This window comes from Sus scrofa, chromosome 18 (assembly GCF_054392235.1).
Source record: "Sus scrofa isolate SSC_HxYL_T2T_F1_AM1 chromosome 18, Sscrofa_HxYL_maternal_Yorkshire_Landrace_v2.0, whole genome shotgun sequence".
Taxonomy (NCBI): Eukaryota; Metazoa; Chordata; class Mammalia; order Artiodactyla; family Suidae; genus Sus; species Sus scrofa.
The window spans coordinates 47,113,268-47,139,851 of NC_139400.1; the positions used below are offsets into that span (position 1 = coordinate 47,113,268).

Here is a 26,584-nt window from a genome sequence, read left to right on the forward strand (position 1 = left end):
GCTGATAATTAAATTCAACATTCAAACTTCTATATTTGCTTAAGGCACTATTAGAAGATCTTTACTTTTTTGTTGTTATTTTTATAAATGTAATATATCTATATGATAAAAATTAAAAATCCAACAATTAAAAATGGTATCAGTTGAAGGGTAAAAATCCATTCTCCCTACTCTCATTCCTCCTCTCTAGAGATCTGGAATCACACACTATGTAAAAACTGCACTAAATAATAATAATCAACCAATTTCACTTTATTTCATATATGACCTAGAATTTCAGAAAATCTCAATATTTATGACGCCTGAAGACAAATCATTACACCTTTTGATTTTTCTCCATTTTTCAATTAATATTATCATAATACAAAATTTCCATTGCAAAATGATGTTCCAAAGGACCCAGAAGAATGAAAGCTTTACTCTTTATTCCTTCATTTGATGTTTGATCACTAAGAAGTATCTGAAGCTGTGTCCCCTTTAGACCATGATGACAAAGGTCCCTGACCCTGGGCCCCAAACTTTTGAAGACCTTTCTCTTGCCTTTGTTTGGCCCTATCCCTGCCCATGGAGTGAGGTGTCTGTTGCCAAGAGGACATGCCTACCCAGAGCCTGCGTGTCCTCTATCAGACCTCACTTGGGGTAACCCAGACAGAGGAATTCCAATGTCACATGTCTAAGCAACTTCCATGGCTCCTTCCCTATCTCTATCCTCCCAAGGATAGGTAGACCACAGACTAGAGGCTAGGGGCCAGCTGCACTCCTCCTTCCTGTTATATATTTTTTTAGGATTTTTATTTTTTCTTTATAATTGATTTACAATGTTCTGTCAATTTCTGCTGTACAACGAAGTGACCCAGTCATTCACACACACACACACACACACACACACACACACACATTCTTTTTCTCACTTTATCCTCCATCATGTTCCATCACAAGTGACTAGATATAGTTCCCTGTGCTATACAGTAGGATCTCATTGTATATCCACTCCAAATGCAATAGTTCGCATCTACTACCCTAAACTCTCAGTATGTCCCACTCCCTCCCCCTTGCCCTTGGAAACCACAAGTCTGTTCTTCAAGTCCATGAGTTTGTTTCTTTTCTATAGAAAGGTTTGTTTGTGCAGTATATTATATTCCAGATACAAGTGATATTATATGGTATTTGTCTTTCTCTTTCTGATTTACTTCACTTAGTATGAGAGTCTCTAGTTCCATCCATGTTGCTGCACATGGCACTTTTTTGTTCTTTTTTATGACTGAGTGGTATTCCATTGTGTATATATACCACATCTTCTTAATCCATTCATCTGTTGATGGACATATAGGTTGTTTCCATGCCTTGGCTATTGTGAATAGTTCTGTAATGAACCTATGGGTACTTTTTTTTTTTTTTTTTGGTCTTTTTGCCTTTTCTAGAGCTGCTCCTGTGGCATAAGGAGGTTCCCAGGCTAGGGGTCGAATCGGAGCTGTAGCCACCGGCCTGTGCCACAGCCACAGCAATGCAGGATCCAAGCCCGCATCTGCAACCTGCACCATAGCTCACGGCAACACCAGATCCTTAACCCACTAAGCAAGGCCAGGGATCGAACCCACAACCTCATGGTTCCTAGTTGGATTCATTAACCACTGAGCCACGATGGGAACTCCAGGGTACATGAATCTTTTTCATCGAAAGTTTTGTCTGGGTATCTGCCCGGGAGTGGGATTTCTGGGTCATATGGTAGTTACTATATATTTAGTTTTCTGAGGTACCTCCATAATGTTTTTCACAGTAGTTGTACCAATTTACATTCCCACCAACAGGGCAGGAAGGTTCCCTTTTCTCCACACCCTCTCCAGCATTTGTTATTTGTTGATTTGTTAATGATGGCCATTCCGAACGGTGTAAGGTGGTACTCATTTAGTTTTGATTTGCATTTCTCTAATAATTAGTGGTGGTGAGCAATTTTTCATGTGCCTGTTGGCCATCTATATATCTTCTTTGGATAAATGTCTATTATTTTTTGAATGGAACTCTGAAGAGTCTGAGAAATCTAAATTCAAACCTAATCTTTTAGGTTGTTAGGAAGATGTCAAGGGAGGAGGATTTAACTATCTATTTAACAATTTGCTAGCTTGATTTCTAACTTTAAAATATTTAGATATATGGAACATTGACTCCAAAGTGTACTTTGACCTGGACCCCTTCAAATGTTAGGAAGTGGGTCTGATTTGAAGATAATGTCTCTGTGAAGCTCATATAATTAAGAGCCTTTCCATTCGAATTGTATTTCTAACAGCTCTTTGAAATAAAGGTAAAATGAGTCTTATTACTCTTCAAATCACTAGGTTTTTTTTTTCCTAAATGAGAAACTTCCAATTTCAGATTATTTTTTCCTTCCAATATATACTGTTGAAATTGTGTGTGTGTGTGTTTGCCATTTCTTGGGCCGCTCCTGCGGCACATGGAGGTTCCCAGGCTAGGGGTCTAATCAGAGCTGTAGCTGCCAGCCTACGCCAGAGCCATGGCAATGCAGGATCCGAGCCATGTCTGCAACCTACACCACAGCTCACAGCAACGCCGGATCGTCAACACACTGAGCAAGGGCAGGGATCGAACCCGCAACCTCATGGTTCCTAGTCGGATTCGTTAACCACTGCGCCATGATGGGAACTCCTTTTTCTTTCTTTTTTTTTTTTTTTTTTTTTTTTTTTTTGGTCCTGTTGAAATATTAAGTGAAGGAATACCTTACTAGAGGTAGAAAAGAACTTGACTTTGTTAATCTTTTTCAAAGCAACAAACTTCTATTAGCTTGCTTTTCATTTCAAACCGTTTTTATGGATCTGCCACCTTTCTCTTACTCCTCTTTTTTTTTCTCTACCTATAAATTACTTAAGAGTTTTTCAAAACAGAAAATTTTATTTTGGCTTACCCTTTACAGAAAAAGAAACTGAGGGTATTGTGGAAGGGGAGCATGATGTTTCAGTTAAAGTGGCTTAAATGTTTTGGTTCTTACAAGTTTGGCAGGCTCAAATCAGCTGGGTTTTTTTTTTTTAATGCTTACTTTTAAAATGAATTTATAGAGATGCAGAGGGAAGAAAGATTAGTCATTTGGGGAAGTGAGTTTTTCTCAATAATAATCACATTTTACCCACGGGAGCATTTCATTATTTATTCGTAGAGGATCCTATAGGCCAGAGTCAATAAAATTAAATAGGTATTGCATTCACATAGTTTGTATGTGTGTCTGTGTGTGTTCTCCTTCTTCCCACTTCTTTCTCCATCCCCCCTGTTTTACCTACTTAATCCTGAAAGTGACTACTGTTATTAGGTATGGTGTGTGCATTACTTATTTGGGCAAATACAAGTACTTATACAATTGTTCTTTTCATTTCATAGCCTTGCAGATCTTTCCTTAACAGTTCAGAAAGAGCTTCCTTTTTCTTTCCCAAACATTGCAAAGAATTATCCCATCATATGGCTATCCTATAATTTTTGTTAATAACTTTTTTTTTTTTTTTTTGCGTTCTAGGGCCCCAACGGGAACTCCTAACTTTCATTTCTTTTTGTTTGTTTGTTTGTTTGTTTGTCTTTTTAGGGCTGCATCTGCAGCATATGCATCTTCAAGGATTAGGGGTCACTCAGAATTGGAGCTGCCATAGCAACGTGGGATCCGAGCCATGTCTGTGACCTACACCACAGCTCACAGCAACGCAGGATCCTTAACACTGAGCGAAGATGCTTAACCCACTGAGCGAGGCCAGGGATCAAAGAGCGTCCTCATAGATACTAGTCGGGTTCATTACCACTGAGAAATGATAGGAATTCTGTAACTTTCATCTCTTAAGATCAGTTTTAATATTTACAGAAATATTATGAGGATAATACAGAGAATTCTCATATACCTGTTTTCCCCTATTATTAAATTTTACTTTAGCATGGTACACTTGTTATAATAATTATTGAGCTAATATTGATCCAGCATTATTAACTGAAGTCCATGCTTTTTCAAATTTCCTTAGTTTTACTGTTTTCTTTTCCAGGAGCTTATGTTATATTCATGCATCATGTTTTCTTAGACTCCTTTTTTTTTTTTTTTTTTTTTTTTTGTCTTTTTGTCGTTGTTGCTATTTCTTGGGCCACTCCTGCGGCATATGGAGGTTCCCAGGCTAGGGGTTGAATCGGAGCTGTAGCCACCGGCCTACACCAGAGCCACAGCAACGCAGGATCCGAGCCACGTCTGCAACCTACACCTCAGCTCACGGCAACGCCGGATCGTTAACCCACTGAGCAAGGGCAGGGACCGAACCCGCAACCTCATGGTTCCTAGTCGGATTCGTTAACCACTGCGCCACGACGGGAACTCCCTTTAGGCTCCTTTTGACAGTGACAGTGTCTTAGACTTTCCTTGGTTTTGTTGACCTTGATACTTTTAGGGAGTACAAGTCAGGTGTTTTGTAAAATGTCCCTCAACTGATATTTATATAATTTTATTTTATTTATTTATTTTAATTTTAATTTTTTTAAATTGTTATTTCCCCAATACAATTTTTTCCCCTCTGTACAGCATGGTGACCCAGTTACACATACATGTACACATTCTATTTTCTCACATTATCATGCTCCATCATAAGTGACTAGACATAGTTCCCAGTGCTACACAACAGGACAAAAACATTTTGTATAAAAAGTCTTTTGATGAATGGGAGTTCTTGTTGTGGCTCAGTGGAAATGAGCCCAATTAGTATCCATGAGGATGCGGGTTCGATCCCTGGCCTTGCTCAGTGGGTTAAGGATCTGGCGTTGCTGTAAGCTGTGGTGTAGGTTGCAGATAATGCTAGGATCCCATGTTGCTGTTGCTGTTGCTGTTACTGTTGCTGTACCTGTGGTGTAGGCAGGCAGCTACAGCCCCAATTTCAGCTCCTAGCCTGGGAACTTCCAGACATCACATGTAGGGCCCTTAAAAAAAAAAGTCTTTTTTGATGAATGCTTGATCCTCTCCACCCCTCCCCTCCACAATCGTTTGCTATTACTGCCAGTGCTGCAATGAGTAACAGTGCACATCAGCCACTTCACATGTTGCTGGTATAAAGGATAAACTCCCAGAAGAAGCATTGGCAGGTTAAAGGATAAATGCATTTGTAATTTTGATACAACTGCCAAATTGCCTTTTAATGAGACATGTCAGTTTATACGATATGCATAAAAGCTATGCCAACAGAACATGTTGTAAAATGTTTGGATTTTTGCCTGTCTGATAGGAGAAAATTGGTATCTGAGTGTGGTTTTAAAGTTTTAGTAACATTTATTATGAATGAAGATGAAGTATTTTATATGTATTATTGCTTTTTATAATAGATTCTTTTCCATTATATTTCTTAAGTGGTTTTTTGTGTATATGAAAGCTATTGATTTCTATATAATAGTTTCATAAAGTAGAGGTTATTTCAGCTCAGTATCTCAGGGATGCTTGCCATGTACCCCCATATTAGGTCTTGTACTCATATATTGAATCTTGTTCTCAAATGCAATTGTTGTTAACAGATTGGTTTCTATCTAGCCATAATTACATACACAAAAGAAACTGCTATTAACCATCTCAAGAGATGTCCAAGGAAGCTAACATTTCTGGCTTCTAGAAGAATAACTTTCTGTAGTGCGCTCTCTTTTCCATCCTGTACATTTATAATCTAACATCATCTAGGACAGGCCCTCATCCTTTCTGTGGAGAGCAGAGCTCATCACCCAGGTATAGAAAAGTGACCTCAGCACTACTCTCATGTTATCAGAAAGCTGCAAAAATACAGCAGTAATGTCTATAATGGAGGCGTCCATCCAGGTTTTAGCAAAATCCTGCAAAGGAGGAGTGATGCATTATAATCGCTCTAGGAAGCAAATTAATTCTGAAAGATTCTGAAAGAAAGGATTGCTATTCACTTTTCATCTTCATGGAGAACCCTCATGTGTTTGGGAAGATTTTATGAAGGATCTGAATAATAAGCTTTTCAAACACAGATGAGGACAAAAATCACAGCTTTGAGGATGGGAGAAAAATCACACGGCTTTTTTCTTCCACCTAATTTATTTTAAAATTCAATTATTTGTTAATATCAATAAGATTCATGGATATTTGCTTTATTCTATGAATTATAATACAGTGCTATTGTTTTTTATTTCTTGTGAAAACTGTTTCATCTTTGGTCACTGGGAGTTCTTTCTGGTTGGCCCCTATGTCTTTTTAATATGCTGCCATTGGTTTCTGAATACTGCCTTACTTTTTTGGCATCACAAGATGCTCCAGACATACCTTTTATTTTTCTTGCCCCAGCCCTGAAGTTAGCCACTTTTTCAAAAAAAGAACTTAAAGTAAAATCTTATGATATAAATATTAAACAGTTTTAAAAACATAAAATTTAATTTTCATTAAAACTTTTTTTTTATTTTATTATTTTTATTTTTATTTATTTTTTTTTTTGTCTTTTTGCTATTTCTTGGGCCGCTCCCGCCACATATGGAGGTTCCCAGGCTAGGGGTCGAATCGGAGCTGTAGCCACTGGCCTACACCAGAGCCACAGCAACGCGGGATCCGAGCCGCGTCTGCGACCTACACCACAGCTCACGGCAATGCCGGACCCTTAACCCACTGAGCAAGGGCAGGGACCGAACCCACAACCTCATGGTTCCTAGTCGGATTCGTTAACCACTGCGCCACGACGGGAACTCCAATTTTCATTAAAACTTTAATTTTTTAAATTAAACAATGACAAGATGACACAATTTTTTCCATTAGAATCTGGCTGCCACTTGAATTTGAATTACACTTCTCCCTTCAGTCTGAGGTTGATAGCATTTATCAGATGAGCACAATATTATATCATGGAGCAGTGGAAGGGTGTTATATTCAAGGCAAGCAAAATAAAATTCACAGTATAAAGATTAAGAACATACATCCTAGTGTCAGATTGGCTAGGCTCAATTTTTGTTTTTGTTTTTAGGGCTGCACCTGTGACATATGGAAGTTTCCAGGCTAGAGGCTGAATCAGAGCTACCTACCCATAGCCACAGCAACTCAGGATCTGAGACATATCTGTGACCTAAACTACAGCTCGTTGCAATGCTGGATCCTTAATTTACTGAGAGAGGCCAGGGATCAAACCCACATCCTCATGGATACTAGTTGGGTTTGTAACCCACTGAGCCACAACGGAAACTCCCTGGGCTCAAATTTTAGTTCAAACATTTACTAGCCATATGACATTAGGGTAGTTGCTTCTGTGTGTCTCAGTTTTTCATGTGTAAAAATGAAGTTAATAATAGTACTTGAAATGTTTAGAAGAGTTCTGGGCACATAATACACATAAACGTTTTTTTACCACCAGTTTACAGTGTTCTTTAAATCTTACAAATGATTTTCAATTATATTAGCTCATTTTTATCACCAATAGCATCCGGTGTATTACTATTTCAAACTTTCAGAAAAGGAAGCTGAGCTTTTGAAAAATTAAGTGATTTTTTCAGGATCACACTGCTTGAAAGTGACCAAGACAACTGAAACTCTAATCATCCAGCAGCAAACTCTAGCTAGGAATGTAAGCATCAACCGTGGAAAGTAGAACATTAAAAACTTATAATAAGACATGGATTTCCTTCTGTGGCACAGTGGGTTGACATCTGGCTTGTCTCTCTGGAGGCACAGGTTTGATCCCAGGCCTGGTGCCGTGGGTTAAGAATCCAGCGTTGCTGCAGCTGTGGTGTAGGTTGCAACTTGCAGCTCTGGCTTGGATTTGATCCCTAGCCCAGGAACTTCCATATGGCGTGGGTGCGTCCAAAATAGAAAAAGAAAAAAAAAAAAAAAAAAACAAACCAAAAAACTAATAGGACAAAATTCCAAATTAACAAATTACCTGAGAATGCATAGTCCTAAAGTCAGAACTTCAGTGAGGTTTTTTTTTACCTGAATCTATCTGGATTTCTTAACCTGGTCTGGGACAAAAGCTTTAAAAAGGATTAAAAACAAATCCTGATATATTTATGCAAAATTGTGTATTTGTGATTTTTTTTTTCTGGGAAAAGTGTTCACATGTTTTGTCAATTCTCTAAGGAGTTTGTAAACCCCAAAAGGTTAAGAACTTTGGCTGGACTTCCTGAATTCTCTGACAAGCCACATACATAGAGCGGTTATTCTGGTTTTGTATGTTTATTTGAAGAGCCATATTGAGGCAATTCTCATCTTGATGGGAAGATAGCTAAATATTTTCTTATATGTTTTTAAACTTTTTATCATGGTAATTTTCAAACATTCACAAAACTGCAACTCCTACATATCCATCACTCAGTTTCAAAAATGTTCAACGTAGAGCCAATTTTGTTTTATCAATAACTCTCAAACACAAATGTTCCCCCCTTGATTATTTTAACAAAACCTCACTGATTTCCTTAATCTGAAGATAATCTAGATTGTCATGTAACTAAATCTCAATATAATCCCAATGTACCATAGAGAACCAATCGTGAAATCTATTACTCATTCAATTATTTATTGATTCAACAAAGTTTTATCATGTACTTAACACTGTATATTGCAAGGCACTAGAGGAGAAAAAAGTATAAGGAAGATTTTCGATAACCTTAAGAAATAAAATATCACATCATGTGTTACCTTTTGAAATTCTAAGATTTGGGCCTTCAGATGCCTCAAAAATAGCTCAAAGCCAAAAGTTAGAATTCATCCTTGATTTCTTACCTCCTCCCTATTAAAGCTGTAAGTCCAATCAGCTGTATTTCCAAAATATGTATGTCTCTTCATCTCAGTTGGTGTTACCTTAGCCCTAGCCATTGCTGGCTTTCTGCCTGCACTCTGAAGACTCTTTCAACTGGTTTTCATATTTTTGCTCTTGTCTCTCCATATTCCATTGCCTTTGCTCAGAGAGATATGAACAGAAACACTGAAAACAACATGAATGCCCCTTAGCCAAAGAATGGATAACTTTTAGTATTTTAATATAAGAGAATAGTTCAATCCCTGGCCCCAGAACCTCCCCATGCCACGGGCGTGGCAAAAAACAAAAACAAAAACAAAAACACTGAATAAGAACTCTATACATCAGTGTGAATAAATCTCAAAAAAGTATAATAGATGGGAAAAAGACCAAACTGAAGAATATATTCAGAATGGTACCATTATATGAAGTTCAAAAACACACAATGTCAATTACACCTTAACAAAAAATGCAAGGCAGTGTTACACATATTGTTTATGGATATGTATGAGCGGTCGTGAGGGGAGGCGGATAAAGCACAAAGACATGTACGAGATTTATAAACATAAGATTTGGGACATGAACTACCTTTAAAGAGGGAGGGGAACAGGACCGAGAAGGGTACCATGGAAATTTCAACTGAATTTAATTTCTTGAGGGATTCATTTTCTTGTTATTCACACATTCTTGGATATCAAAAATATTTTATGATTATTGCCTTTGGAATGGATTAGCAATGCAATCCTGCTGTGTAGCACTGGGAACTATGTCTAGTCACTTATGATGGAGCCTGATCATGTGCAAAAGGAGAATGTGTACACATATGTATAACTGGGTCACCATGCTGTACAGTAGAAAAAAAATTGTATTGGGGAAATAGCTATTAAAAAATGATAATAAAAAAACATAAAAATCAAATCAAGGCCACAGAATTCTCCAGTGATTTCTCATTGTTCTTTAAAAGAAATCCAAACCTCTTACCAAGGTACAGCAATGGGTCCTATATGATCTGACCTTACTGCCTCCTCTCTTCTCCTCTCCCTATCAGTCACCATGTTCTGACCTCATTGAAAGTGTTTCTGTTTCTTGAAGAAATCACGTTTGTTCCATCCTTAGGACCTTCGCACTAGCTCTTGCCTCTACTCTTAGGACACTCTCCCATATATCATCAATTGGGATTCTCATTATTCAGGTCTTGGCCCAAGCAAGTCCTGGGTTGACTATTGAATTAAAATGGCCCTCACTTACTCTGTTGGGTTTTTTTCTACATATCACCCTTTTATTCCCTCAACAGCACTCATTACCCTTGAAGTTCTGTCCTTTTGTGTATTTATTGACCGACTTCTACTGGGGTGTAAGTAGAACATTCCTACTTGTCTGTCTGTCCTACTGTTACATCCCTCGCAATTACAACAGTGCTTCATGCACAGGAAGCACTTGATAAATATTTGTTGAATGAGCCAATTTATTCTTATTCTTATTCTGAATAACCAGAAAAATCTCCACCAGCTTCTGTTTGTAAAGGAATAGAGCCTAGAAACTAAACTACCTTTTTTTTGCTTGTTTCTTTTCCAGCTGTTATGGGTTTTCTTTACTACAATTTGCATCAAAGAATAATAAATCAAAGTTTGTTTTTTGATGATAGACACTGATATCAGCTCCTTTTCATTGTCCCTAATGTGAACTATAGAATTTGATAATGTAGTAAGTCTCTCTGTACTTCAATGTACTGTCATGTATCTCTTGCTGAGCCATATTGCTTTATCTTCTATTTTCTTGGCAATGCTAAATCCGGAAACATGTTTTAAACGACCACTTCCTTCCTAGATGATAAAAGTAATCTCAAGGGCATTTTGTCACATTTCTATTTGTCATAAATAGAACTAGGAATTAATATTGATATTATAGAATGTCCTTAAAGCATGCAATCCTTAGTGAATTCAACTTTGGCCTTTTATAGACAATGGAGATTCTTTTGTCAGGAGTGTCCCCTTGATTAGGACCGATTTCTCTAAGGAGCAGCTCTGATCTGCAGAGGCTTCCCTGAGAAAACACAGTCTCAGGATGCATAGCTCCCTCAATTTATTTTCCTCTGGAAGTTACTTCAAGTTTTCATTTTTCTAATAAAGGTATTTCTTTCACATTTGAATCTATGCTGCACTTTTCTTGACTTCATCCCCTTGATTCATATAGCAATTCAAAAAATCTTCCAAAGCCTGATAGGTTTAATCTTTGGGTAAAAGATAAACATATATGCTTTTCCCATTTCTGGCTAGGTCTAGCTCTTTAGCTAAGAAACAGCATATGTCTTACATTAGAGAATCTTATCAGACTCAGAAGATGTACTCCCATTTCCTGTTCATACCACGCATATACATGCTGTGGAGCGAAATTATAATCATAGCTGCAATGCTATTTTTACAACGCAGTTACAGTTTGAGCTCCTGGCTCCAGTTTAGAACCATGACCATATTGCCACTTTCTCCCCACAGGTGCTATTTTATAGTTTTGTGTGGCCGAACTAAGAAACATCCTTCCGGAAACCAATAAACCTTGCTACCTTGATGGGAAATTTATTTGGTAAATGAGATGTACAAAAAGTTTCTTTGAAAACTCAATAAAGACTCTGAAGTCTAAGTTGCATTCATTTTTTTAACAGAGGAGGGTGAGGGACAAGTCAATCTGACATGCTAATGAGGAAACAACCACCTTATTTTAGAATTATACAACAACCTCGATGCATCCTTAAAACCAAGTAAAAGCAGAGATTTTTGCATTTATATTACCTATTTAATCTGCGGGGGAAAAAGTGCCTTGCAAAATGGCGTTTGCTTATTTATTGTTGGTGGGGATTGTTATTGGCCAGTTTTTGTTGGCTTGCTTGAAATAATCTGACTTGCTGCTTATAACTACTAAATTAGCTAGATAGTTCTGTGCTGTACAGGTTCAACCATAACCTGTTACTGGTTTTCATATGTAAAAGGTTTTTTTTTTTTTTGGCCACAGCCTCGGCATGTGGAAGTTCCTGGGCCAGGGATCAAACCCTCGTCACAGCAACGACTGGAGCAACTGCAGGGACAATGCCACATCCTCAACCCACTACCCCACAAGGAAACTCCAAGTTTGGGGATAAATAATGTTCAGAAAGGTCCTCCTCCTGGTTTCATAATTCAATTTAGAGACAGAGTGCTCCAAAGGGAGAGAGAGGAGAGTGAATGAAATTAGACCTAGGAGGCAGACCTTCCATTTGACAGAAATGTTTATCACTTAGAGTAGAAACGCGCATCGATAAAAGGATGGGTCAGCAAGCCAGAATAAAGCCCTTACAACTGTTTCGCTGGAGAAGAGTTACTGAAGTAGTTCTTCATATGCTACAACTCTAACGTTCCTCTTCAGAGCCCTAATTTTGGCATCAAGACATTGGATCATTTGGGTTCAAACATCTGTTGTTTCTGGATGGCTTTAAAATTCCATTGCAAGCTCAAAAATGCTCAAATTGCAAAGCATGTCCTTATGAGAAGTATCTACTTGGTGTATGCTTGCCCTTCTCTCTCACGAATCTTCCACGAACACTTCATTTGGACCTACAATTTCTGCTCTGTTTCTCTATGTGTAGCAGTAACATGAAGTGTTTCTTTTACTCAGATCCCAGTTTCGAAGATTCAATTTTGGACATGGAATGCCTTTCCCTGCTAAGTTTATTCTTTATGTGTTTGGAATGCACTGGAATGTATGTTAATACTTTTCAAAGTCAGGACCTGCTGTTTTTTCCCTCTTGTACTTGCCATTGCCTGACTACTCCATACCAATTTGTTAGAACTTTGCAAGTTCTAGCAAGATTTTTTGGAGAAAGATAATTGCAATCAGACAACCCTTAAAGGGCAAATGTAGTACAAACTTCTTTTTCTGAGAAATAGTTGCATTATAGCTTTTTTTGTTTAACGATTCCATGAAGCATCCCAACTAAGAGATATGATTCCAAGTGGAAAATGAATTAGCAGAATAAATGTTCTCATATGGAAAAAATAGAGTTCTTGATGAACATGTATTAAAGAGGGTCAAGTTCTTGTGATTCTCTCACCAAGCCACTCAACTCCCCAGCTCTGCCTTTTTCCAAAACTTTGGAATATGTTTTAAAGTCAAAATGGATGGATATTTATGAAAAGTAGAATCTTTGGTGTGGGAGACTGCTTCATTGCCAATTAGACTAAGATTTAAAATCATTTGAAAACTGTTGGGAGTTTAGGCAACACTTCAAAAATTAATCTTGGCATTGATTTCCTACACCAGTCATGTATCTAAAGAAAACAATGTAAGAGATATTTTCTTTTGTATACAAACGTTGTGTTTTCTCTCTCAAGCTGATAATGATTATAAATTAATACAGCGTGTACTACCCTAAGAACTACAGTGTATTAAGTAAATGATTTATAGCAAAACAAAATAAACCAAGGAAAGGTCTTGGCCTCTAAGGGCTCTCCAGTGTTGGTGGTTAATTCTTAAATTCTCAGCATCTCTTCTTCTCTGATGGTAGCAGCTGCCCCTCCAATATCAAGGATTGACTGTCATGTGGGTCATTAACTCTAATCTTTCCTTGGCCCTTCTGACTTCTTTATCTCTAGATGCACAGAACAAGTTTTAAACCCACCCTGGCCATTGACTTTCTGGACTTTTACCCCCTCGGTCTTAGCTCTGCTTTTCCACAAAAGTAATTGTGATGTTTGGAAGGCTGCCCATCTCAGAGTAGCTCTGTGGTTTCCTCTTTGCTCCAAGCTCTTTTTTTTTTTTTTTTTTTTTTTTTAAGCATCCACACAAATTAGAGATTTATTTTTTCTCTCTCTCTCTCTCTCTCTCTTTTTTTTTTTGTTTGTTTGTTTGTTTGTCATTTGTCCTCTTAGGGCCGCACCCGCAGCACGTGGAGGTTCCCTGGCTAGGGGTTAATCAGAGCTGTTGCTGCTGGCCTATACCACAGCCACAGCAGTGCCAGATCCGAGACGCGTCTGCGACCTACACCATAGCTCACAGCCATGCCGGATCTTTAACCCACTGAGCGAGGCCAGGGATAGAACCCACAACCTCATGGTTCCTAGTTAGATTCGTTTCCACTGCGCCACAAGGGGAACTCCCAAGATTTTCTCTTTTAAAGAAATCGTGACTACTCCTTATCTGTTGGACTGAGAGGGTAATGTTAGGTTGCATTCTTCCCTTTATTTTTACATTTGTGAATATTTAAAAAATTTTTACTACTGGATTCCAAGTTGTATGCTGGGCTGTTTTCATCTGTCTTTTACAAGGATGGCCCAATGCTTGTCGCTGAGAGAAGAAGGGTTGACATGAGGCGCACCTGTATTGGAGAGCTGGCTCTGCCAAGTACTGGCAAGACACAATTGGGTTATTGTTTAACCCCTACAATCTTTAATTAAATAAGATAGTGTATGTAAACCACACAGCATGTGTTTTGTAGAGTCATTACTCAAAATGTTAGCTATTGGACGTGTGCAGATATGTGTTGAATCAAAGGAAGGTTGAATGCCACTGCTGCTTGGATAATCTTTCAATTTTCACAATTTCTAGAGCATGAAGAGGGTCTCAACAGAAGAACCCATGCAAATCTCTGATGCATATTATTTATATTAAGAGCACATGTTTTTTCCAACTAGTTGACAAAATCTAAGTAGCAGTCATTTTTAAACACAGCTTCTAAAATTAATCATTGCCATTTTTAAATCCCAGTGACAAAATGCAAGGACAGCCCCAGCCCAGGCAGAGTCTGTGAGTCTGGGATGTGCTCAGCAGCTGGGCAGTGACCTGGTGGCTGGAGTCATGGACACCCTGCTTGGTCTTTCAATCTAGGCCTGACAAGGTTCTCTGGCAATAAAATTTTCTAAATCGTGGACTCCTTGGAGAATGTGAGAAAAAAAAAAAAAAGGTTATGTATAGACAAACATATGTGGTAGAAGAGAGAGTTTGATAGAGAAAGGGAGGAGAGAAAGAGAGAGGAATAGAAAGGGAGAGAAATAAAAGTTGGGAACTAAGAGAAAGAAAAGAAGGAAGAGAGAATTCAAGAGGCCAGAGTGTGAATAAGAACCAGAGAGGCAGTGAGATGCTAGGCTTTGGATTCAAAGAGACTTGGTTATAAATCTCCATTTTTATCAAGCTGTGTGATTCTGGGCAAGTTGCTTAACTTCTCTAAGTCTGGGTTTCCTTATCTATAAAAAGAATACATGCCTCAGAGGGCTTTTGTGAGGATCAAATGAGATAATGCATTTAAAAGCACATAGCCCCGTAAATGGACTCTTTTATAACTTTCATACTTCATAACACATTCTGGACCCTTCCCCATATATGGTATTTGTGTTTACTTGTTTACTTAGGTATTTGTTTTATTAGAAAAGGGCATCACTGGAACTAATGCATATCATCCCAAGTCAATCTGGAGAGATTCCTCACTTTTTTTTTTTTTTTTTTGTCTTTTTGGACCACACCCACGGTACATGGAGGTTCCCAGGCCAGGGGTCCATTTGGAGCTGTAGCTGTCGTCGGCCTATGCCAGAGCCACAGAGCCACAGCAACGAGGGATCTGAGCCATCTCTGCAACCTACACCACAGCTCACGGTAATACCAGATCCTTAACCCACTGATTCAGGCTGGGGATCGAACCCATGTCCTCATGGATGCTAGTCGGGTTCGTTAACCACTGAGCCACGATGTGAACTCCAATCTGGAGAGATTCTTATTGCTGTTTTGGTAGGGACAACTGCAGATAACTGATGCTAGGGGGCTTTTTTTTTCTCTTCTAAAGGTGCCAACTGGGAGTTTCCATGGTAATAAACCCAACTAGCATCCATGAGGATGCAGGTTTGATCCCTGACCTTGCTCAGTGGGTTAAGGATCTGGCATTGCCGTGAGCTGTGGTGTAGTTTGTAGACATGGCTTGGATCCTGCGTTGCCGTAGCTGTGGTGTAGGCCTGCAGCTACAGCCCCAATTGGACCCCTCGCTTGGGAACTTCCATATGCTGCAGGTGTGGCCCTAAAAAAAAAAAAAAAAAGGTAGGGGGCAGGTGTTGGCTGTACCATTTTAAGAAATACTGATTTAATGTTTCAAATGCCCTAGTGGAGTCACAAGCTATCCATTTACTCTTTCTTTCATTTGACCGGAGTTCACTAGGGTCAGGCCAAGTGCCAAGACAGGTGGGCCTTGGAGTAGAATGGGTGGAGGTGGGCATACAGTGCGGAACTAGAGGCCCTGCCCTGAGTCCAAGGATTGTCCTCCTTGCTCTACCCCTCTGACGGGCAGGAGGAAATTTTTCCTCTTGTACCAGAGTGTCATGCCAGGGCTTCCCAAGTTGTTACAGAGTCAGATGGGGCAGGAGATAGAAAGGCAGCCCCAAAGAAGCCTCTGGGCTGCATCTCTGCTTCTTCTGTCCCATTTTCACATTGTTCTATTTGGACTCTGACTCACGCTGGGCTGAGTGCCTTATACTTCAGTTCTCACATCTGTAAAATGGAATGATGGAGATTATTAACTCCTTTCCTTCAGAGACTGTTACAACTTGTAAAAATTAACAAGTCATACTAGGAAAGCACTTCACAATTGAAAAGGAGAGAAGGAGGTCAAGGTATAGTTTACCTATTCATTAGATTTAATAATTTCCTTGCAGATTATGTTCTTCAAAATGGGCATGGATATTTTCAATTTAATAGCTCAACCCAAATATATTTATTGAACACTTATTACAAAAAAGGTAGAAAAGGGAGTTCCCGTTGTGACTCAGCAGTAGTGAACTCAACTAGTATCCATGAGGACAAAGGTTTGATCCCTGGCCCTCACTCAGTGAGTTGGATATCCGGCATTGCAATGAGCTGTGGTGTAGGTTGCAGACTCGCTTGGATCCTGCGTTGCTGTGGCTGTGGCATAGGCCGGAAGATGTAGCTTTGATTTGACTCCTAGCCTGGGAACCTCCATATGCCACAAGTGTGGCCCTAAAAAAAAAAAAAGGGTAGAAAAAAATTAAGACTCTACCTTTGCCCCTCAATTGGTAAATCGAACTACTTTCCCATACTACTCCCAAAGGGACCTGTTTGTCTAAATGCATGTAAAAATAAACATTTGTATCACTAATTGGCTCTTTATCTATCCTCCCATGTACAACCCAGGACGAGGTCAGAAAGAAATTTGATACTTAGCATCTGATGATTTCAGTCTATTAAAGGGTTCTGAAAACAAGGTATATCTAACAGAAAAGGGATCCTCATTTATGCTACTTGCTAGATAATCAGTAGAGTGAAATAGGAGAGGGAGAAAGGAATGTGTATTGAGGGCTGTCTGTCATCACTTGGAGAGCTACTGTCATCAGCAAGCGCTCAGTCATTTCTCACATTCTTCTGTCTCCTTTGCTATAGGCTTACTCCAGCCTTTGCTGCCATCTGAAGCCTATCCTATTGTTTAAAGATTGAAATCGGTATATGATAAATAAACATGGGGCATCATGTTTACTTTCAGCCTCAGTCTCTAATAAGAGTTCTAGCTGTTTAAACTAAAGAGAGCCTCCAATCTGATTTCAAGTATACTCCAACATTTCACTAACGTACTCCAAATTTCCATGAGGTTACAGACCTATTTTCTTCTGGGCAGATAAAGCTGGGATTGCATCATCAGAAGCAGCTCAACCAATCATTATGTATAAACCTCAGTCCATTTATATAATGGAACCCTTCTGGTAGTAATGACACAAAAGATGCAAATAAGGAAGATCACAAGCCTGTTGAAATCCCAAATCATCTGTGGCAACAGAGCCACAGAACCTCTGTCTTCTTGGAAGTAAAATAGTAGGTCTAATGGTAACCAAATGCTCTCCTTTAGGACAGTATTTCAAGAAGGTAGAGTGTACATGTATTATACAAATACATACAGGAGTTCCCATCGTGGCTCAGTGGTTAATGAACCCAACTAGAAACCATGAGGATTTGGGTTGGATCCCTGGCCTTGCTCAGTGGGTTAAGGATCTGGCATTGCTGTGAACTGTGGTGTCGGTCGCAGACGCAGCTCAGATCCTGCAATTGGACCCCTAGCCTGGGAACCTCCATATGCTGCAGGTGCAGCCCTACAAAGATAAAAGCCAAAAAAAAAAAAAAATACAGTCTTTTTAAGAGATAATTAGACATATTATGCTGGGAAGCTGAAACACAAAAAGATTGAATACTGTCTAGAAGATCACGCCACAAATCTCAGGAAAAACAGTTAGTGTCCAGGCCTGGGATCCTTCATCCAGGCCACGAGATAGCACAGCCCATGTGAAAAAAGAATTGGCTAGTTTTCCAGCATAACATGGTATTTTGTTTCACCAGAGTAGACTGCTGGGAAATCTCTGGAGGCCCTGGCAGCTGCATCTTGTTTTTAATATGAAGCCTGCAGGGAAGAGAAAGACAGGCTCATAATTCACAAGAGGCACAGCCATAAGAAAGCCATTCTGAGCAACTGAATCAGACACAGAGGGGGAGCTGCTATTCCATTCCTAAGTCAAGAATGCTTTTTGTCTTCCCTTCTCTCCTTATCGGCTGTGTCCTCATGAAAAGATCATTTATGGATGGCGGTATGAGTGCATCAGAACTAGCTTCTGTTCTTTCCTTTTCGCCCCCCATTGCTACTGTCCTGTAAAACAGCCCCTTTGTTAAAGACTGAAGCAGCAGATGCAGCTCAGATATTGTCATAAATAATTTGGAGAAAAAGCATTTTATCTTGAATTGGTCTAACACCTTTTTTGTGTTGGAAGTAGTTTTACAGCTGATCCAAATATTCTAGAAAGTTGAGAGATCCATAGCAAAGTGATATTTTACATGCATCTCTTTAAAGTGATGTAAAGTATGGGAGGAATTCATACTGTCAGTTAGATAATACATAGAATAAATAGACACAAAAATGGCATCATGGGTTGGAGTGAATCAGGGAGGGCTTGTGGAAGAGGCAGGATTAATAGAAAGTGCCGCTTAAAGTACAAGTGAAGGCTTGGTGCTAGGCGTGGACTTAGTGGGATAAAAAATGAGAAGACTTGTTTATTATACCAAATTAGAAGTAGAAAGAAAAGGTATTCAGGTTTTATAGAAACTAAAAATGAACTTAATATCTTTTATTTCTTACTTTTTTTCCTTTTTTTGCTTTTTTAGGGCTGCAAGCGCGGTATATGGAAGTTCCCTGGCTAGGGGTCAAATTGGAGCTACAGCTGCTGGCTTACGCCACAGCCACAGCAACACAGGATCTGAGCTGTATCTGTGACCTACATCACAGCTCTAGGCAACGCCAGATCGCTGACCCCCTGAGTGAGGCCAGGGATTGAATCCACATTCTCATGGATATTGGTCAGATTCGTTTCTGCTGTGCTACAATGGAACTCCCTTTTATTTCTTAATTTTTTGGCCAGAATTATGGCACATGGAAGTTTCTGGGTCAGGGATCTAACCTGAACCACAGCAGCAACCTGAACCATAGCAGTGACAACGTTGGATCCTTAACCTGCTAGGCCACCAGGGAACTCCAATATTTTAGACTGTTTTGATAATCAATTAGTTGCTCTCCATGGTCACATCTGTGAAAAATGTTTTAGATACAGATAAAAAAAAAATAAAAATCATCTGAAATCCCACCAGTCAGAGAATAATGACGGTGAACATTCTGGTGCATTTTCTTTCATAAACTTTCTTTGCAAATGTATTAGCTTACTTTAGATTTGCCATAGGCAGATTCTGATACAAGGATTCAAGTGCAAGAAGTTCATTTAGGAGGTGATTCTAGAAAACACTATTAGGGGAGTGGGAATAGTAAGACAGGGAAGGAAAAGAAGCCAGAAGAAGGAGCGTGTTTTCAGATGAATCAGTTGGAGTGCAGTCATGCTGGGAAACTCAGAGTCGTCTCGCTAGGGGACCAGGAAGCTAGAATATTTATCCACTGACTCCTGTCAGTTGAGAGTTGGTGTGAGGAGCATTAGCTTCCTAAATAAGCCTCTATGGGCCAGGAAAATAATTCTAAGTACGGAGTTGCAGGATTTGCAACCAAGAGCCCCCAGTGTGCAGTGGGGAGATGGGTACTACATAAATTTACATAGATTATGTTTTTCATGTATAAAAATACCTTTCTGTGCATCAGGTATCATAGTACATATTTTATTTGCATTAACTCACAGAATTCTCAGAGAAGTCCTATAAGGTAGATGCTACTCTTAGCCCCTGAGGCTTAGATACTGAGATTAGAGGCTGGTCGAAGAAAATATGAGAGTCATACTCCTAGATATTACGTACCTGAAGTCACAAAGAGATGATACTTTCCAAAAGATGATACTTTCCAAAAGATGATACTTTCCAAAAGAGGTTTAATGACAGCCTTGTTCACCCAGCTCCTCTCTCCTTTTCTCCATTTTCTTTTCTTTCTTTCAACAAAGAGTTTTCCTTTGCAACTATAAAAATATCTCTTTTCAGAGACATTTACTGGATGACAAAACAAAACCTTGAGATACAAAGGCTCTATACTAGAACTGTCAATTGTTTCTGTTCAGCATCCCTTCCCCCATCTTCTCCTGGTACAACATATTATCTCATTTGGGAGACGTGATCCACCCCTTGCAGTTTTAATGGGTGGCCAAGCCAGTCTTCCGTCTACGGGGGTGAGCGTGAAACCCAGACTTGACCACCCACAGATCCCATTTACTTGGTCACAGTGATTGACTAGAAATGTGTTTTGGGGCTAGACCCAAACCAATTAGGGTCTTTTCCTGAGACTTTATTATTATTATTTTGTCTTTTTGTCTTTTGTCTTTTTAGGGCTGCACCCACAGCATATGGAGGTTCCCAGGTTAGGGGTCCAATCGGAGCTGGAGCTGCCGGCCTATACCACAGCCACAGCAACTCAGGATCCAAGCTGTATCTGTGACCTACATACACGACAGATCACAGTAACAGTGGATCCTTAACCCACTGAGTGAGGCCAGGGATCAAACCTGTGTCCTCACTGATGCTAGTCAAATTCATTTCCTCTGAGCCATATTAGGAACTCTCCTTTTCCTGGGACTTTATATCAGGTTTTGGGAAAAGGAAGTTGATGTTACTAGACTGAGATGATATTACCAGTAGTTGTTGGAACCATGCTCTACTTCTCCATAGCAAGGTAGCAGAAGCCCATCTGTAGTAGGAGAGAATATAAACAGAGCAGAGAAGTAAAGTGATATGAGAGAGACAGAGACAGAAGGAGAAACAGACAGAGAGATCTGACTGTACAGCTAAATCCCTGTAATTCCCTGAGGTCCTCTCCTCCTGCATGTCCTATTGCATAAGCCAAATAAAAATAAACTGATAAATAATAATCTTACTCCTTCCTTCCATCCGTCCTCTTCCTTGCATCCTTGTTTACTTATTTGTTTGTTTGTTTATAGCTGGTTTGACTTGGGTTTCTGTTTCTTGAACCAGATTCTTGACTGATTTGGGACCAAGTGCATTCTGGCCAGGAAGTATGTTTGTGGCCCTTAAGTTATATATTGGTGTAAGAGAGCTGGAGGTGGAGAGAACCAAATTATGATAGGACAGGCATGACCTTTTTCCACCCTGCACAACTTTATTTGCCTCCATGATTCTCAAGTCAATTCCAACTCTCTGAGGCATGAAGGATGCCCCTGCCTTCAGGAAATACTGAATTTCATGGCCAATGTGGAGCACGGTTTCCTATTGACTGCTGCCTTTGCCTGCAGCTAATGATGGCATTCATCAATAGAACTAACCAACTGGGACTGTCTGATCTTCCCTCCCACTCTTGAAACCCAAGGACATGGAGAACTCTGCTTTCACAGGGCATAAACTGATGGTTCTCTGAGTTCTAACCCTGGCTTAGGCAGTCTTTGGCTTGCGTGATCCTCCAAATATTCAACAGATCTAAGATCTCAATGTGCTTTTATTAATCTGGATGCTATAAGACATGCTTGAAATAACAGCTGCCATTTATCAAGCATTTACTGTATGCAGGCACTGTTCACTTGGGCTTCCTGTACACTATTGTAATGCTTGGAGAATCCTGCAAAGTAGGGACGTTCAGCCCCTTTTATGGATGAAGAAACTGAAATTCAGGAAGATTAATAGCCAACAGCCCCATAAACCCAGTTCTGTAAGACTGAAAGCTTCCTGTACCCCTCCACATATTCCACTGCCTTGGAGTAAAGGACCAATAGCCTTCCTTGCTGATAGAGTTTTAGGTTTAACACATTCACTTTTGTGATATGCAACAAGGCTAGAAATTTAATCCTAAACTCCCAAGCACAACTTTCAGAAAAGTTCTCTGGCCCTTTGCCATTGGTGAAGTCAGTGGTCCTTAAACTGGGTTTGGAGGCCTATACTGGATGGATTTGTGTATAAATGAAGCTTAACTGAAACCAGAGCACCTAGGATCCCTTCATCTGCATAGCTCCAGGTTAGTGTGGGCTTCAAGAGATTTCGTATGTGAGTTGGGAAGGTGAAAATGAAGCAGTGGAGCAGCAGCCTGACTGGTTTTGCTCCTGGAAGGCTGGTGCAGCCCAGGTGCTGTTGCAGCTCACTCACCTTGTCTCACGGACAGACTGGATCGTGTTGGGATGGAAGACCAGTTGGGTCCGGAGCTTCTCCAACCCTTCTGACTCCTGGACCAGACACGTGTTTAGCTCCCTGATGAAGGGCACCAGCTTCTCCTGCAGATTGCCACATCATTAAAATTGGTGGCTTAGAGGTCCTTGCTTCCCTCACTTCATGGGCATCTTTCTTTTCCAAATGCTTTCTCTGAGAATTTCAGGCTTTAGCACCAGACATGGAAGCAAGAGGCTCACATAAGCTGTGTAACCAGCTCCCCTAGTTGCGTGATATCAAATTCCTATAATAAATCCCACATTAAATATATATATTTCCTAGTGTTATGTTTCTTTTTTTTTTTTTTTTTTTGTTCTGTTTCTTTAATTGAACTCTGACTAGTTCCTTACACTGGGATAGGTGAAGAATTTAGGCTACAGTTTTAAGGGAATCATTTTCCAAATCTTCAAACCTCCTTACTCTTTCTTAAATCTGATCTGCTAAGAGTAAGCCAGTTTGCTTCTCCAGGAAGAAGATGCTAAGAGTTAAGAAAGCAAATGTCTTATTGGGGAGTAACATCCATGAAAGAAAAAAGGAGAAAGCAGGGTTGGTCAGCTAAGTTGCCAGACTATCTAAGGATCTCACAGCATCTCCACCAGATCACCAAGGCCGCTCTGGAGCCAGGACTGCCCCTAGAAGTTTTCCTGTTGGGTGGAAATAGCTAAGCCCTTGTGCAAGAGACTGTTCATTGGCAGAGAAAGAGGCCTTCGTTGGAAGGCTGAGAAATCTCAGCTAGCCACATTTCTCCCAGCTGGGCAGCAAGTCCTTTCTTGGTGGGATATCTGAGCAGCACATTTCCATGTCTGCCACCTCATTCATCACAAATCTTATGGTGGGGCATTGCCTGGGCTGTGAAAACCTCACTTAGGAACCAAACAAGAGAATACACCAAAATATTGATTTGGAGGCCTCATCAATCCATTCGTATCATGAAAGAGGGATGGCCCTAGATGAGTATTTCTCAACCTTCTTTTCGTTACTGCTCATCCCCCCACCCCTTGGAGCCTTTTTAGACATGTTTTTCCTAATTGTCCCCCTACCATGAAAACCCAACATTACAGGCATACTTTATATGTATCTGTGTACTATGTGTATATCTGCGCTTTGTACGTAAAAAGAGTAAGACCTTTTTTTTCCCATCCCCCAAGAACAAATTCTCCCTCTCCTGGGGACAACACCACCCCAGTGTAGAATGTATGTTCTGGGTTAAGAGAGACTTAAGGGATATCACAACCAGCTGCAATATGTGGCCCAGGATTGAATCCTAGGTTGAATAAAAACCAGCCCATAAAGAGTATTTGGGAGATACGTGAGAAATTTTAATATGGACTGGCTATTTTTTTTAGGTGAAATGCTGCTATTTTGGTGGTGTAGGAAAATATTCTTATTTTTTATAGATGCATATAGAAGTAAAAACCAAGAAAGAAATATTGGTTTAATGAAGACACCTTTGCTTATTATTCATCAAGTTTCCTCACATGCATGGGGGCTTCCCTTCTTTGCCTATCTTATTGATATTTGTTACAAGTGAAGTTTGGCATTAGAAGTAGGATAATTAGCCTTGTGGGTAAGCCCTGGAAAAGGAACAGCTGAACAGTAAAAGTTAGTGGTGCTGATTCCCTTAAAGTTAACTGGACTATCTTGCAAGACAGGCAAATTTTTTGAGAAACATTGGATAAAACTGGTTTAGAAAATTTTTACATGGTCTCTTTAATATTTGGAGTTTATCCTTTGGGATGTTAAAACCTATCTTATCAAATGGTGTCATGAAATATTTATCCCAATTACATTCTATCATCATCTCATCCTGTGATGAAAAATTTCAGATGACAACTTAAAATATGTGAGTAGTTACACAGTTCTAAAAAATTCTTTTAGGGGTTATGTAAGCAATATATTTAAAGATTCCTGGGCTAAGAAAATACATTTCAAGGAAAAGAGGCCCTCTCTTTTGCATCTCTTTAGTCTCTTTCCTTTCCAGGAGCCAGTGACTAATTATAGACAAGACACCTGATTAGAATTCCAGACAAAATGGCAGCCCTTTGCTTTTGTGGATGAGAACCAAGTTTATTTCAATAATGTTTTCCTTTCCTTTTTCTCAGTGGTAGATTCCACTGTCACACAGCCACAAGCACATCAGTAGGACTCAAGAATCTTATATAATACTGCAACTGGCTCCTGCAAATTTTTTCCTCAAATACAAACCCCACTCCTCAGTTTTCAGAGACTCCCCCCTCCCTTGTTTGTTGGTGGGTGAGTGAGAAGTTATTCCAAATGACAAAGAGATCACTTTGGTTATTTTCAACCAGTGTGAGATTGAAAAGTCAAATGTGAGAGGCTGCATGTTTTTCAGACAGGATGAATCACTGGCATGTTGCTTTGTGAAGAGTGTCTAAATCATTTCTCATAGCAAGCTTTTAAACAAAAGCCCTCCCATAATGCTGAAGCATCTGGCATGATATATGTTCCTCCAGATTTCTCGAGAGTCTGAGCTTCCCAAGGCCTGTTGTGCCCCACCTTTCAGAGTTTTTTCCTACTTAATTTTCTGGCATGTCGCCCTGTCAGGTCCTGCATATCACTCTCATTACCGCTAACTTCGGTGCTCTAGTTTGGCCTAAGTTTGGAAAATTTCAAAGAGGAATGTTCTACCAGTTTTCAGGCCAGAAGTAAAATTCTAACAAGATCTGTTTGTTGCTCACAGTAAGAGTCTGCAGCTCTCGGAAAATGATTACAATCAGCTGTTAGGATTCAGATGGGCTACGCCCCTCAGATCTCAGGCCTTCACCTCTCAACTCCAGGCCTATATTTTTGACTGTTTGCTGAATACATTCTTTTTGAAAACCCCACCATGATGTCAAACTCAAGATGTCTATGATAGAACTGCTATTCTTTCCCTTCAATACTTCCTGCATGATTGCTCTGCTAGATTAGGTTTCCTGTAGTGCTATATAGGATTCTGTCACACCCTCTAGCCTAAAAGGTTCCAGTGGATCACCATTGTCCACAAGATAAAACGCAAATTCTTTTCCTGGTATTCAAGGTCCTGATACTTCAGTTGGACCGGTTCATTTAATATTGCCCAAGCAAGCCTTTGACTTAAGTCTGTCAGGGTTTTGACCAAATAGTCTCACATTCTGGAATGTTCTGTCTGCTTTTTTCTATTTGTTTTTCCTATAAATATTCACGTTGCTATTCAAATTTGACCCAGATATGGCATTCCCCTCATTTCCTTAGAGTCTCTGTTCAAAAGTCACCATACAAATAAGGCTTTTCTTTAACACTCATATTAATGCTACAGCAAGTCACCCCCAGGTACCCCCCAACACACTTCCTATCCCCATTCTCTGTTTTATTTTTCTCTGTAGCACTTATCACCGTACATTATTTATTCATGTATTGTCCATCTGTCTCCACGGGGGCAAGGATTTTTGCTAGTTTTGTTCACTGGCAGAGACTCAGCAAGTAGGAAAGAGTCTGGCACATTACAGGCACATAATAAATATTTATAGATTAAAAAAATGAATGAATAAAGTCTGAAAACACTTAGAACGTGTCTGACACTCTCCTGGGTTCTGGAGAGGTGGATATCAACTAAATGAGGTTCTTTTAAAAACCCACGATCATGTGGAGAAAAATGGGAGGTGCAAAAATGGAAGTCTCTACCAAGTTCAAGTGGAGCATAGTGTAGGAAAGAGAAAAGAATTAATATTATTGAACTTCTGTTATGTCTCAGTTACCTTCACATGTCTAGTCTCTTTTAAGTTTCACAATAATGCAATCTGGTAGTTTTTATTAGTCAGTCCCAATTTTGCCAGTAAGAAAACTGAAGATCAGGAAATTAAGTAATTTCTCCCAGGTTTTTTTATTTGTTTTTGGCTAGTAGATGGTTAAAATCAGAAGGGATTTAAAACCAGGACTTCTTATGCAAAAATCAGTATGCTTTGCGCTATACCAGGTTGCCTCTCAGGTCATTAGGCGGTGAATATATTTAGCTTAACCTGTGGAAGGCATCATGGAGTAGGTGCTATTTGAGTGATTAATGAGAAGAAGTTCATCAAAGCAGGAAAAAATAAAATGGCAGGATGGCCACTCACTGCAGTCCACAGGCTCTTTCCGTTCCGAACTCTCATTCCCTTCTCTGACATCAATTCATTCAATAAATACTTACTAAATACATAATATGTGCCAAGCAATGTTCCATACTCTGG

The 26,584-nt window shown here is 39.6% G+C and overlaps 1 protein-coding gene across 4 annotated transcripts in view; it reads right to left on the bottom strand.

Annotated features, from left to right (window-relative positions):
- SEPTIN7 (septin 7) overlaps positions 1 to 26,584 on the bottom strand; it is a 202,048-nt gene that overhangs the window by 120,487 nt on the left and 54,977 nt on the right. The window contains exon 4 of one of the 4 annotated variants that reach the window (XM_085005832.1): positions 22,317 to 22,441. The exons of the other annotated variants lie outside the window; for them this stretch is intronic. The gene's annotated coding sequence lies outside the window, so the exon portion shown is untranslated. The remainder of the gene's footprint in view (positions 1 to 22,316; positions 22,442 to 26,584) is intronic. 4 annotated transcript variants of the gene reach the window in all.